Source organism: Oncorhynchus clarkii, chromosome 11 (assembly GCF_045791955.1).
Source record: "Oncorhynchus clarkii lewisi isolate Uvic-CL-2024 chromosome 11, UVic_Ocla_1.0, whole genome shotgun sequence".
NCBI classification, from domain to species: Eukaryota; Metazoa; Chordata; class Actinopteri; order Salmoniformes; family Salmonidae; genus Oncorhynchus; species Oncorhynchus clarkii.
In genome coordinates this window covers 1,398,101-1,412,500 of record NC_092157.1, presented here as the reverse complement: position 1 = coordinate 1,412,500, position 14,400 = coordinate 1,398,101, and positions in this window count along the sequence as shown.

Sequence of the window (14,400 nt, the reverse complement as noted above, 5' to 3'; positions counted from 1 at the left end):
TCTCCCCATCTCTTTATTATGACAGACCTCTCCCCAACTCTTTATTACAGACAGACCTCTCCCCATCTCTATATTACAGACAGACCTCTCCCCATCTCTTTATTACAGACAGACCTCTCCCCATCTCTTTATTACAGACAGACCTCTCCCCATCTCTTTATTACAGGACAGACCTCTCCCCATCTCTTTATTACAGACAGACCTCTCCCCATCTCTTTATTACAGACAGACCTCTCCCCATCTCTTTATTATTACAGACCTCTCCCCATCTCTTTATTACAGACAGACCTCTCCCCATCTCTTTATTATGACAGACCTCTCCCCATCTCTTTATTACAGACAGACCTCTCCCCATCTCTTTATTACAGACAGACCTCTCCCCATCTCTTTATTACAGACAGACCTCTCCCCATCTCTTTATTACAGACAGACCTCTCCCCATCTCTTTATTACAGACAGACCTCTCCCCATCTCTTTATTATGACAGACCTCTCCCCATCTCTTTATTATGGGTAGACCTCTCCCCATCTCTTTATTACAGACAGACCTCTCCCCATCTCTTTATTACAGACAGACCTCTCCCCATCTCTTTATTACAGACAGACCTCTCCCCATCTCTTTATTACAGACAGACCTCTCCCATCTCTTTATTACAGACAGACCTCTCCCCATCTCTTTATTACAGACAGACCTCTCCCCATCTCTATATTACAGACACACCTCTCCCCATCTCTTTATTACAGACAGACCTCTCCCCATCTCTTTATTATGGGTAGACCTCTCCCCATCACTTTATTACAGACAGACCTCTCCCCTTCTTTTTATTACAGACAGACCTCTCCCCATCTCTTTATTACAGACAGACCTCTCCCCATCTCTTTATTGCAGACAGACCTCTCCCCATCTCTTTATTAGACAGACCTCTCCCCATCTCTTTATTACAGACAGACTTCTCCCCATCTCTATATTACAGACAGACCTCTCCACATCTCTTTATTACAGACAGACTTCTCCCCAACTCTTTATTACAGACAAACCTCTCCCCATCTCTTTATTACAGACAGACCTCTCCCCATCTCTTTATTATGGGTAGACCTCTCTCCATCTCTTTATTACAGACAGACCTCTCCCCAACTCTTTATTACAGACAGACCTCTCTCCATCTCTTTATTACATACAGACCTCTCCCCATCTCTTTATTACAGACAGACCTCTCTCCATCTCTTTATTACAGACAGACCTCTCCCCAACTCTTTATTACAGACAGACCTCTCTCCATCTCTTTATTACAGACAGACCTCTCCCCATCTCTTTATTATGGGTAGACCTCTCTCCATCTCTTTATTACAGACAGACCTCTCCCCATCTCTTTATTACAGACAGACCTCTCCCCATCTCTTTATTACAGACAGACCTCTCCCCATCTCCTTATTACAGACAGACCTCTCCCCATCTCTTTATTACAGGACAGACCTCTCCCCATCTCTTTATTATGACAGACCTCTCCCCATCTCTTTATTACAGACAGACCTCTCCCCATCTCTTTATTACAGACAGACCTCTCCCCATCTCTTTATTACAGACAGACCTCTCCCATCTCTTTATTACAGACAGACCTCTCCCCATCTCTTTATTACAGACAGACCTCTCCCCATCTCTTTATTACAGACAGACCTCTCCCCATCTCTTTATTACAGACAGACCTCTCCCCTTCTTTTTATTACAGACAGACCTCTCCCCATCTCTTTATTACAGACAGACCTCTCCCCATCTCTTTATTAGACAGACCTCTCCCCATCTCTTTATTACAGACAGACTTCTCCCCATCTCTATATTACAGACAGACCTCTCCCCATCTCTTTATTACAGACAGACCTCTCCCCAACTCTTTATTACAGACAAACCTCTCCCCATCTCTTTATTACAGACAGACCTCTCCCCATCTCTTTATTATGGGTAGACCTCTCCCCATCACTTTATTACAGACAGACCTCTCCCCTTCTTTTTATTACAGACAGACCTCTCCCCATCTCTTTATTACAGACAGACCTCTCCCCATCTCTTTATTACAGACAGACCTCTCCCCATCTCTTTATTAGACAGACCTCTCCCCATCTCTTTATTACAGACAGACTTCTCCCCATCTCTATATTACAGACAGACCTCTCCCCATCTCTTTATTACAGACAGACCTCTCCCCAACTCTATATTACAGACAGACCTCTCCCCATCTCTTTATTACAGACAGACCTCTCCCCATCTCTTTATTACAGACAGACCTCTCCCCATCTCTTTATTACAGACAGACCTCTCCCCAACTCTATATTACAGACAGACCTCTCCCCATCTCTTTATTATGACAGACCTCTCCCCATCTCTTTATTACAGACAGACCTCTCCCCATCTCTTTATTACAGGACAGACCTCTCCCCATCTCTTTATTACATACAGACCTCTCCCCATCTCTTTATTACAGACAGACCTCTCCCCAACTCTTTATTACAGACAGACCTCTCTCCATCTCTTTATTACAGACAGACCTCTCCCCATCTCTTTATTATGGGTAGACCTCTCCCCATCTCTTTATTACAGACAGACCTCTCCCCATCTCTATATTACAGACAGACCTCTCCCCATCTCTTTATTACAGACAGACCTCTCCCCATCTCTTTATTAGACAGACCTCTCCCCATCTCTTTATTACAGACAGACCTCTCCCCATCTCTTTATTATGGGTAGACCTCTCCCCATCTCTTTATTACAGACAGACCTCTCCCCATCTCTTTATTACAGACAGACCTCTCCCCAACTCTTTATTACAGACAGACCTCTCTCCATCTCTTTATTACAGACAGACCTCTCCCCAACTCTTTATTACAGACAGACCTCTCCCCATCTCTTTATTACAGACAGACCTCTCCCCAACTCTTTATTACAGACAGACCTCTCTCCATCTCTATATTACAGACAGACCTCTCCCCATCTCTTTATTACAGACAGACCTCTCCCCATCTCTTTATTACAGACAGACCTCTCCCCATCTCTTTATTACAGACAGACCTCTCCCCATCTCTATATTACAGACAGACCTCTCCCCATCTCTTTATTACAGACAGACCTCTCCCCATCTCTTTATTACAGACAGACCTCTCCCCATCTCTTTATTATGACAGACCTCTCCCCATCTCTTTATTACAGACAGACCTCTCCCATCTCTTTATTACAGACAGACCTCTCCCCATCTCTTTATTACAGACAGACCTCTCCCCATCTCTTTATTATGGGTAGACCTCTCCCCATCTTTACAACCATTGAATTTCTATGTTTTGACCATGACAGTTTTCAATCTAAGGTAACGCCAAGTAGTTTAGTCTCCTCAACTTGTTCAACAGCCACACCATTCATTACCAGATCCAGCTGAGGTCTAGATCTTAAGGTATGATTTGTACCAAATACAATGTCAAATGAACTAATATGACTAAACAAAACAACATGTTCATGCAAGTTATGTGTTTATTAGAGAAAAATGATGAAAAAAAATTGATTATCAAGAAACACAAGTTCTGTGTCCCAAACGTTAAATTACTTTCGCTTTGGTCATCCAACAACACGTGGTAGGAAGAGAGCAGAAGCTGCTCCAACAGCCACGTGGAGAGTCGATATTCAGAGGTCTATATCCCCTAGTCTATATTCAGAGGTCTATATCCCCTAGTCTATATTCAGAAGTCTATATCCCCTAGTCTATATTCAGAAGTCTATATCCCCTAGTCGATATTCAGAGGTCTATATCCCCTAGTCTATATTCAGAGGTCTATATTCCCTAGTCTATATTCAGAAGTCTATATCCCCTAGTCTATATTCAGAGGTCTATATCCCCTAGTCTATATTCAGAGGTCTATATCCCCTAGTCTATATTCAGAGGTATATATCCCCTAGTCTATATTCAGAGGTCTATATCCCCTAGTCTATAGCCAGTAGTCTATATGCCCTAGTCTATATTCAGAAGCCTATCTCCACAGTATATCCCCCCGTCTCCCCTAGTCTATATTCAGGAGCCTATCTCCACAGTATATCCCCAAGTCAATATTCAGGAGCCTATCTCCACAGTATATCCCCCCGTCTCCCCTAGTCTATATTCAGGAGCCTGTCTCCACAGTATATCCCCTAGTCTATATTCAGGAGCCTATCTCCACAGTATATCCCCTAGTCTATATTCAGGAGCCTATCTCCACAGTATATCCCCAAGTCTATATTCAGGAGCCTATCTCCACAGTATATCCCCCCGTCTCCCCTAGTCTATATTCAGGAGCCTGTCTCCACATTATATCCCCTAGTCTATATTCAGGAGCCTATCTCCACAGTATATCCCCTAGTCTATATTCAGGAGCCTATCTGCACAGTATATCCCCTAGTCTATATTCAGGAGCCTATCTCCACAGTATATCCCCTAGTCTATATTCAGGAGCCTGTATCCCCTAGTCTATATTCAGGAGCCTATCTCCACAGTATATCCCCTAGTCTATATTCAGGAGCCTGTATCTCCTAGTCTATATTCAGGAGCCTATCTCCACAGTATATCCCCTAGTCTATATTCAGGAGCCTGTCTCCACAGTATATCCCCTAGTCTATATTCAGGAGCCTGTATCCCCTAGTCTATATTCAGGAGCCTAGTCTATATCTCCACAGCGTCTCCCATAGTCTATATTTAGAGGTCTATATCCCCAGAATAGCCCCATGTCTCCATTGGTCTATATTTAGTGGTCTATATCCCCAGTATAACCCTGCGTCTCCCATGGTATATATTTAGTAGATTATATCCCCGGTTTAGCCCCCCATCTCCACCAGTCTATATTCAGTTGTCTATATCCCGGTTTAGCCCCCCCATCTCCACCAGTCTATATCCCGGTTTAGCCCCCCATCTCAACCAGTCTATATCCCGGTTTAGCCCCCCATCTCAACCAGTCTATATCCCGGTTTAGCCCCCCATCTCCACCAGTCTATATCCCGGTTTAGCCCCCCATCTCCACAAGTCTATATTCAGTTGTCTATATCCCGGTTTAGCCCCCCATCTCCACAAGTATATATTCAGTTGTCTATATCCCGGTTTAGCCCACCATCTCCACAAGTCTATATTCAGTTGTCTATATCCCGGTTTAGCCCACCATCTCCACCAGTCTATATTCAGTTGTCCATATCCCGGTTTAGCCCCCCATCTCCACCAGTCTATATTCAGTTGTCTATATCCCGGTTTAGCCCCCCCATCTCCACCAGTCTATATCCCGGTTTAGCCCCCCATCTCAACCAGTCTATATCCCGGTTTAGCCCCCCATCTCAACCAGTCTATATCCCGGTTTAGCCCCCCATCTCCACCAGTCTATATCCCGGTTTAGCCCCCCATCTCCACAAGTCTATATTCAGTTGTCTATATCCCGGTTTAGCCCCCCATCTCCACAAGTATATATTCAGTTGTCTATATCCCGGTTTAGCCCACCATCTCCACAAGTCTATATTCAGTTGTCTATATCCCGGTTTAGCCCACCATCTCCACCAGTCTATATTCAGTTGTCCATATCCCGGTTTAGCCCCCCATCTCCACCAGTCTATATTCAGTTGTCTATATCCCGGTTTAGCCCCCCATCTCCACCAGTCTATATCCCGGTTTAGCCCCCCGTCTCCACCAGTCTATATTCAGTTGTCTATATCCCGGTTTAGCCCCCCATCTCCACCAGTCTATATTCAGTTGTCTATATCCCGGTTTAGCCCCCCCCCATCTCCACCAGTCTATATTCAGTTGTCTATATCCCGGTTTAGCCCCCCATCTCCACCAGTCTATATTCAGTTGTTTATATCCCGCTTTAGCCCCCCATCTCCACCAGTCTATATTCAGTTGTCTATATCCCGGTTCAGCCCCCCCATCTCCACCAGTCTACATTCAGTTGTCTATATCCCGGTTTAGCCCCCCCATCTCCACCAGTCTACATTCAGTTGTCTATATCCCGGTTTAGCCCCCCATCTACACCAGTCTATATTCAGTTTTCTATATCCCGGTTTAGCCCCCCATCTCCACCAGTCTATATTCAGTTGTCTATAGCCCGGTTTAGTCCCCCATCTCCACCAGTCTATATCCAGGTTTAGCCACCCCATCTCCACCAGTCTATATTCAGTTGTCTATATCCCGGTTTAGCCCCCCCATCTCCACCAGTCTATATTCAGTTGTCTATATCCCGGTTTAGCCCCCCATCTCCACCAGTCTATATTCAGTTGTCCATATACCGGTTTAGCCCCCCATCTCCACCAGTCTATATTCAGTTGTCTATATCCCGGTTTAGCCCCCCCATCTCCACCAGTCTATATCCCGGTTTAGCCCCCCATCTCCACCAGTCTATATTCAGTTGTCTATATCCCGGTTTAGCCCCCCATCTCCACCAGTCTATATTCAGTTGTCTATATACCGGTTTAGCCCCCCATCTCCACCAGTCTATATTCAGTTGTTTATATCCCAGTTTAGCCCCCTTCTCCCATAGGCTGTCATTATAAATACGAATTTGTTCTTAACTGACTTGACTAGCTAAATAAAGGTCAAATAAATAAATAATAATATATAGGTAAAGCCCCTCATCTCCACTAGTCTATATTAAGTAACGTATAGCCCCTAGGTAAAGCCCCCTCATCTCCACTAGTCTATATTAGTAACGTATAGCCCCTAGGTAAAGCCCCTCATCTCCACTAGTCTATATTAGTAACGTATAGCCCCTAGGTAAAGCCCCATCATCTCCCCTAGTCTATATTAGTAACGTATAGCCCCTAGGTAAAGCCCCCTCATCTCCCCTAGTCTATATTAGTAACGTATAGCCCCCCGGTAAAGCCCCCTCATCTCCCCTAGTCTATATTAAGTAACATATAGCCTCCCGGTAAAGCCCCCTCATCTCCACTAGTCTATATTAAGTAACGGATAGCCCCCCGGTAAAGCCCCCTCATCTCCCCTAGTCTATATTAGTAACGTATAGGCCCCAGGTAAAGCCCCCTCATCTCCCCTAGTCTATATTAAGTAACGTATAGCCTCCCGGTAAAGCCCCCTCATCTTCCCTAGTCTATATTAAGTAACGTATAGCCTCCCGGGAAAGCCCCCTCATCTCCACTAGTCTATATTAAGTAACGTCTAGCCTCCCGGTAAAGTCTATATCCCGGTTTAGCCCCCCATCTCCACCAGTCTATATTCAGTTGTCCATATACCGGTTTAGCCCCCCATCTCCACCAGTCTATATTCAGTTGTCTATATCCCGGTTTAGCCCCCCCATCTCCACCAGTCTATATCCCGGTTTAGCCCCCCATCTCCACCAGTCTATATTCAGTTGTCTATATCCCGGTTTAGCCCCCCATCTCCACCAGTCTATATTCAGTTGTCTATATACCGATTTAGCCCCCCATCTCCACCAGTCTATATTCAGTTGTTTATATCCCAGTTTAGCCCCCTTCTCCCATAGGCTGTCATTATAAATACGAATTTGTTCTTAACTGACTTGACTAGCTAAATAAAGGTCAAATAAATAAATAATAATATATAGGTAAAGCCCCTCATCTCCACTAGTCTATATTAGTAACGTATAGCCTCACGGTAAAGCCCCATCATCTCCCCTAGTCTATATTAAGTAACGTATAGCCCCTAGGTAAAGCCCCCTCATCTCCACTAGTCTATATTAGTAACGTATAGCCCCTAGGTAAAGCCCCTCATCTCCACTAGTCTATATTAGTAACGTATAGCCCCTAGGTAAAGCCCCATCATCTCCCCTAGTCTATATTAGTAACGTATAGCCCCCCGGTAAAGCCCCCTCATCTCCCCTAGTCTATATTAAGTAACATATAGCCTCCCGGTAAAGCCCCCTCATCTCCACTAGTCTATATTAAGTAACGGATAGCCCCCCGGTAAAGCCCCCTCATCTCCCCTAGTCTATATTAGTAACGTATAGGCCCCAGGTAAAGCCCCCTCATCTCCCCTAGTCTATATTAAGTAACGTATAGCCTCCCGGTAAAGCCCCCTCATCTTCCCTAGTCTATATTAAGTAACGTATAGCCTCCCGGTAAAGCCCCCTCATCTCCACTAGTCTATATTAAGTAACGTCTAGCCTCCCGGTAAAGCCCCCTCATCTCCCCTAGTCTATATTAAGTAACGTATAGCCCCCCAGTAAAAGCCCCTCATCTCCACTAGTCTATGTTAATTAACCTGTATCCACTAGTCTGTATTCATTAACCTATATCCCGGTACAGCCCCCCAGGACAACCCCCCGTCTCCACTAGTCTATATTCATTAACCTATATCCCTTTACAGCCCCCCAGGACAGCCCCCCTTCTCCACTAGTCTATATTCATTAACCTATATCCCGGTACAGCCCCCCGTCTCCACTAGTCTATATTCATTAACCTATATCCCTTTACAGCCCCCCAGGACAGCCCCCCTTCTCCACTAGTCTATATTCATTAACCTATATCCCGGTACAGCCCCCCAGGACAACCCCCCTTCTCCACTAGTCTATATTCATTAACCTATATCCCGGTACAGCCCCCCAGGAAAACCCCCCGTCTCCACTAGTCTATATTCATTAACCTATATCCAATAGTCTATATTCATTAACCTACATCCCGGTACAGCCCCCCAGGACAACCCCCCCCCGTCTCCACTAGTCTATATTCATTAACCTATATCCCTTTACAGCCCCCCAGGACAGCCCCCCTTCTCCACTAGTCTATATTCATTAACCTATATCCCGGTACAGCCCCCCGTCTCCACTAGTCTATATTCATTAACCTATATCCCTTTACAGCCCCCCAGGACAGCCCCCCTTCTCCACTAGTCTATATTCATTAACCTATATCCCGGTACAGCCCCCCAGGACAACTCCCCTTCTCCACTAGTCTATATCCCGGTACAGCCCCCCAGGACAGCCCCCCTTCTCCACTAGTCTATATTCATTAACCTATATCCCGGTACAGCCCCCCCGTCTCCACTAGTCTATATTCATTAACCTATATCCCGGTACAGCCCCCCAGGACAGCCCCCCTTCTCCACTAGTCTATATTCATTAACCTATATCCCGGTACAGCCCCCCAGGACAACCCCCCGTCTCCACTAGTCTATATTCATTAACCTATATCCTGGTACATCCCTCCAGGACAGCCCCCCTTCTCCACTAGTCTATATTCATTAACCTATATCCCGGTACAGCCCCCCAGGACAACCCCCCGTCTCCGCTAGTCTATATTCATTAACATATATCCCGGTACAGCCCCACAGGACAGCCCCCCTTCTCCACTAGTCTATATTCATTAACCTATATCCTGGTACAGCCCTCCAGGACAGCCCCCCTTCTCCACTAGTCTATATTCATTAACCTATATCCCGGTACAGCCCCCCAGGACAACCCCCCGTCTCCGCTAGTCTATATTCATTAACATATATCCCGGTACAGCCCCCCAGGACAGTCCCCCCATCTCCCCTAATCTGCAGGATGTAAAAAAAGCCCTGCCACTGACAAAATATTTTTGAGATTTCAGAGAACTCTGAACTTAATTATTTACCTTTCTATCTTTGATCTTAATCTTTTTTTCAATCAAGCGATATCCTCATTCTTGGTTCCTAAACCACAACATTGAACAAATCCGTTTCATCAATATCTCCACCGCTATCAAATCTTATGGTATGTCTGACTTTAGATAGGTTAATTACAGGCTGGATGTGTTTGTCTACATGCTAGCATGCTATTAACCGTCTTCAGTGTGTTGTGTTGCACATGTTTTTAAAAGTGTTTTAAAACAATGGATATACGCTTCCCGGCCAACGTGTTAATTTACCTAAAACAGCATGGACGGCTGGACCTGCCACTGACCATTACCCCAGTAGGACCTAGCATCCTAGTGACTGTCCTTTTAATCCACCGCAGCAGGCCGCAGGAATTTACAAGCTTGGGCCTCAGCGCTAGTTTTAAAACAAATAACATTTCTGTAAGATGGACTAGTCAGTGGAATTGTCTAGGCTTCTCTTCATTTAATTAGCATGACTCGGTTAAGGGAGGTGACGAGACAATTGGAGGTGTCATCTAATTATTTTAGCTGGCGCTACGCGGGGCCTCTCCTGCGCCGGATCCCCTTTCCTTCGGCCCGGTGATATGAGGTAAATGGGTTAAAGCAGCAGGTGGTGATGTGTCTCTCATGGAAATATGGTTCCACAATATTAAACTGAATCAGGAGGACTGAAGGACTCCATTTAGATTAGATAGAATGTAGAATAAATCAAATCACCCAAATACGATCTGCACATCAATGGGTGAGACAGTACTTTTATAAAGGTCATACAGCTACAACATGGTCCTATGTAGGTACGTTCCAAGGGGAGAGGAGAGTAGTGGGAAGGAAAGGAGTGGAGAGGAAAGTAATGAAGAGGAGAGCCTTTTTGCAGCCGATCGGGCTGGCCTGGCCTGGGCTTCCCTTCCCTCCCTGGTTTCTATATCAGCTGTGAGCAATGCATTCTGGGAAGCAGACGGACACTCCCATGATCCCCCATTGGCTTTGCCTTCCCAAATCTGTCCAGATGCTCCAGGTCTGCCAGAGTAGGGATCTTCGCTCCGCCTGGAACCCCCCCCTTACCCCCACCACCTCCTCGGTTCCCCCTCTCTCTGGGCTGAAGCCTGCTGAACCTTGTAAGTCCCTGACCCCCCTTACCCCCACCACCTCCTCAGTTCCCCCTCTCTCTGGGCTGAAGCCTGCTGAACCTTGTAAGTCCCTGCCATCAAGGCTGGGTGACACCAAATGGGATTGACAGATCACACCAACCATTAAACCGTAAAACACTTTCAGTGAAACACCTTGGAGTGTTCTTTAGATCTGTGAGATTTGCATGGAATATTGCAGTACACTACGTAAGTGACATACGTAGAGAGTTACAGGTAACTGACAAAATAGTGGAATGATAGTAAATGACGGATACAAAATATATTGAAAACAGGTGTGTGTTAATTAAGCAATTAACATCTCATCATGCTGAGGTTCACGTATAAAAATGCTGGGCATGTCATTATTTTGGCCAATAGTTAGGGCTACCATGACAATGCCCCCATCCACATGGCATAAGTGATCACTAAATAGTTTAATGAGCATGAAAACGATGTGAACCATATGCCATGGCCACCTCAGTCACCAAATCTCAACCCAGTTGAACACTTCTGGGAGATGCCTGAGACAAAGTTTTCCACCATGTTGTGTCTTTGTCTATGCCGGAATAAGTGATATGACATGCTATTCTATTAAATCATTTACCTGTAATTAATATTACCTGATTGTGATAATCATGTAAATGTAATTAACGAGAGAGTCGGGCACCACAAAATAATATTTATAGAGCTGTTATCTTCTGAATAAACTCTTACAGACCTAGTGATATTTTACATCAATAGCCGTCAATATTAATCGCCATCTTAATTCAGTCTCATCTGAAAGTTGTAAATTCTCGCCCCCATCTGCACGAACCCTGGCTAACAAGTTGAACCAGCAATACACAATTGGGTTTAAATATTTATTTACTAAATACCTAACAAATCACACAGAATTACACATACACTAAATACCTAACTAATCACACAGAATTACACATACATATAATTCATCGTAACTTGACGTCATAAAGGAAATTGTCCCTAGCGGGCGGAACAGATATGACAGCTTGTTACACATTAGAAAAGGGGCTGGGTGAAAGTGAAAGAGCTGGAAGACTGAGGAACAAAGGGCGAAGCTGTGCTATCGTAAATACAGTATCCCTCGTTTGCATCTGCTGTTGCTAACTCAACGGATAGGAGGTATCACTTCTGTAGTGAATAACAGTTCAAAGTTCATACCATTCGCAAACAAAGCTCAGCCTGATGTTGGCTTCGTTCTGTAGTTATTATCTGAACCATTCTGATATTGGACCGTCGTCCTCACATCCTCGGAACAGGAGGTTATATTGTCATCAAGGGCTGATATAGGAAGGGAGAGGAGGGCGTGTTTGACAATTTTTATAGCCCATGTCCCTTCACAGGGGCTGGCCACTGATTGGGCAGAGCCCTATTGTCACGCCCTGGTCTAAGTATTTTGTGTTTTTCTTCATGTATTGGGTCAGGCCAGGGTGTGGCATCGGGTTTTTGTATTGTGGTGTGTTTTGTCTTGGGGTTTTGGTGTGAATGTATTGGGATTGTAGCTAGTGGGGTTATCTAGCAAAGTCTATGGCTGTCTGGAGTGGTTCTCAATCAGAGGCAGGTGTTTATTGTTGTCTCTGATTGGGAACCATATTTAGGCAGCCATATTCTTTGAGTTTGTCGTGGGTGATTGTCCTTAGAGTCCTGATGTCCTATGTGTCGTTGTTACTGGCTATGCGTTAGTTTTCACTAGTATAGGCTGTTTCGGTTTTCGTTACGTTTATTGTTTTGTAGTGTTTGTATTTAGATTCGTGTTTCGTTTGTGGAATAAACATGGATCGCAATCTAAACGCTGCATTTTGGTCCGACTCTCCTTCACACCTAGAAAACCGTTACAGAATCACCCACCACCAACGGACCAAGCAGCGTGTTAACAGGCAGGAGCCACAGGAGAGGCAGCAGGAAAAGCAGCAGTTGCAGTGGGAGAGGCTAAACCACCTGGAGAAATGGACATGGGAGGAAGAACTGGACGGTAAAGGACCCTGGGCTCAGCCTGGAGAATATCGCCGCCCCAAGGAAGAACTGGAGGCGGCGAAAGCTGAGAGGCGCAGATATGAGGAGGCAGCACGGCGTAGCGGATGGAAGCCTGAGAATCAGCCCCAAAAATGTATTGGGGGGGGGCTCAGGGAGAGTGTGGCAGAGTCAGGAGTCAGACCTGAGCCAACTCTCCCTGTTTATCGTGAGGAGCCAAGGAGGAGACCAGAACCAGAGCCGGTGTTGGAGGTGAGCGAAACAGAGACTGTGAAGGAGTTAATGGGGAAGTTGGAGGAGAGATAAATGAGGGAGTTGCTGTGTTGGTGCTTTTTGCATGGAATTCGCCCGACGGAACGTGTCGGGGATTTGATGGTACCTGGGTTAGCGCTCCATACTCGTCCTGAGGTGCGTGTTAGTCGGCTGGTGAAGTCGGTGCCAGCCTCACGCACCAGGCCTCCTGTGCACATCCCTAGCCTTGCACGTCCTGTGCCAACACTGCTCTCAAGATCTCCAGTACGCCTTCACGGTCTAGCCAATCCTGTGCCACCTCCACACTCCAGTCCTCCGGAAGCAGCTCCCGAAATCAAATCAAATCAAATTTTATTTGTCACATACACATGGTTAGCAGATGTTAATGCGAGTGTAGCGAAATGCTTGTGCTTCTAGTTCCGACAATGCAGTAATAACAAGTAATCTAACTAACAATTCCAAAACTACTGTCTTGTACACAGTGTAAGGGGATAAAGAATATGTACATAAGGACATATGAATGAGTGATGGTACAGAGCAGCATAGGCAAGATACAGTAGATGGTATCGAGTACAGTATGTACAAATGAGATGAGTATGTAAACAAAGTGGCATAGTTTAAAGTGGCTAGTGATACATGTATTACATAAGGATACAGTCGGTGATATAGAGTACAGTATATACGTATGCATATGAGATGAATAATGTAGGGTAAGTAACATTATATAAGGTAGCATTGTTTAAAGTGGCTAGTGATATATTTACATCATTTCCCATCAATTCCCATTATTAAAGTGGCTGGAGTTGAGTCAGTGTCAGTGTGTTGGCAGCAGCCACTCAGTGTTAGTGGTGGCTGTTTAACAGTCTGATGGCCTTGAGATAGAAGCTGTTTTTCAGTCTCTCGGTCCCAGCTTTGATGCACCTGTACTGACCTCGCCTTCTGGATGATAGCGGGGTGAACAGGCAGTGGCTCGGGTGGTTGATGTCCTTGATGATCTTTATGGCCTTCCTGTGACATCGGGTGGTGTAGGTGTCCTGGAGGGCAGGTAGTTTGCCCCCGGTGATGCGTTGTGCAGACCTCACTACCCTCTGGAGAGCCTTACGGTTGAGGGCGGTGCAGTTGCCATACCAGGTGGTGATACAGCCCGCCAGGATGCTCTCGATTGTGCATCTGTAGAAGTTTGTGAGTGCTTTTGGTGACAAGCCGAATTTCTTCAGCCTCCTGAGGTTGAAGAGGCGCTGCTGCGCCTTCTTCACGATGCTGTCTGTGTGAGTGGACCAATTCAGTTTGTCTGTGATGTGTATGCCGAGGAACTTAAAACTTGCTACCCTCTCCACTACTGTTCCATCGATGTGGATAGGGGGGTGTTCCCTCTGCTGTTTCCTGAAGTCCACAATAATCTCCTTAGTTTTGTTGACGTTGAGTGTGAGGTTATTTTCCTGACACCACACTCCGA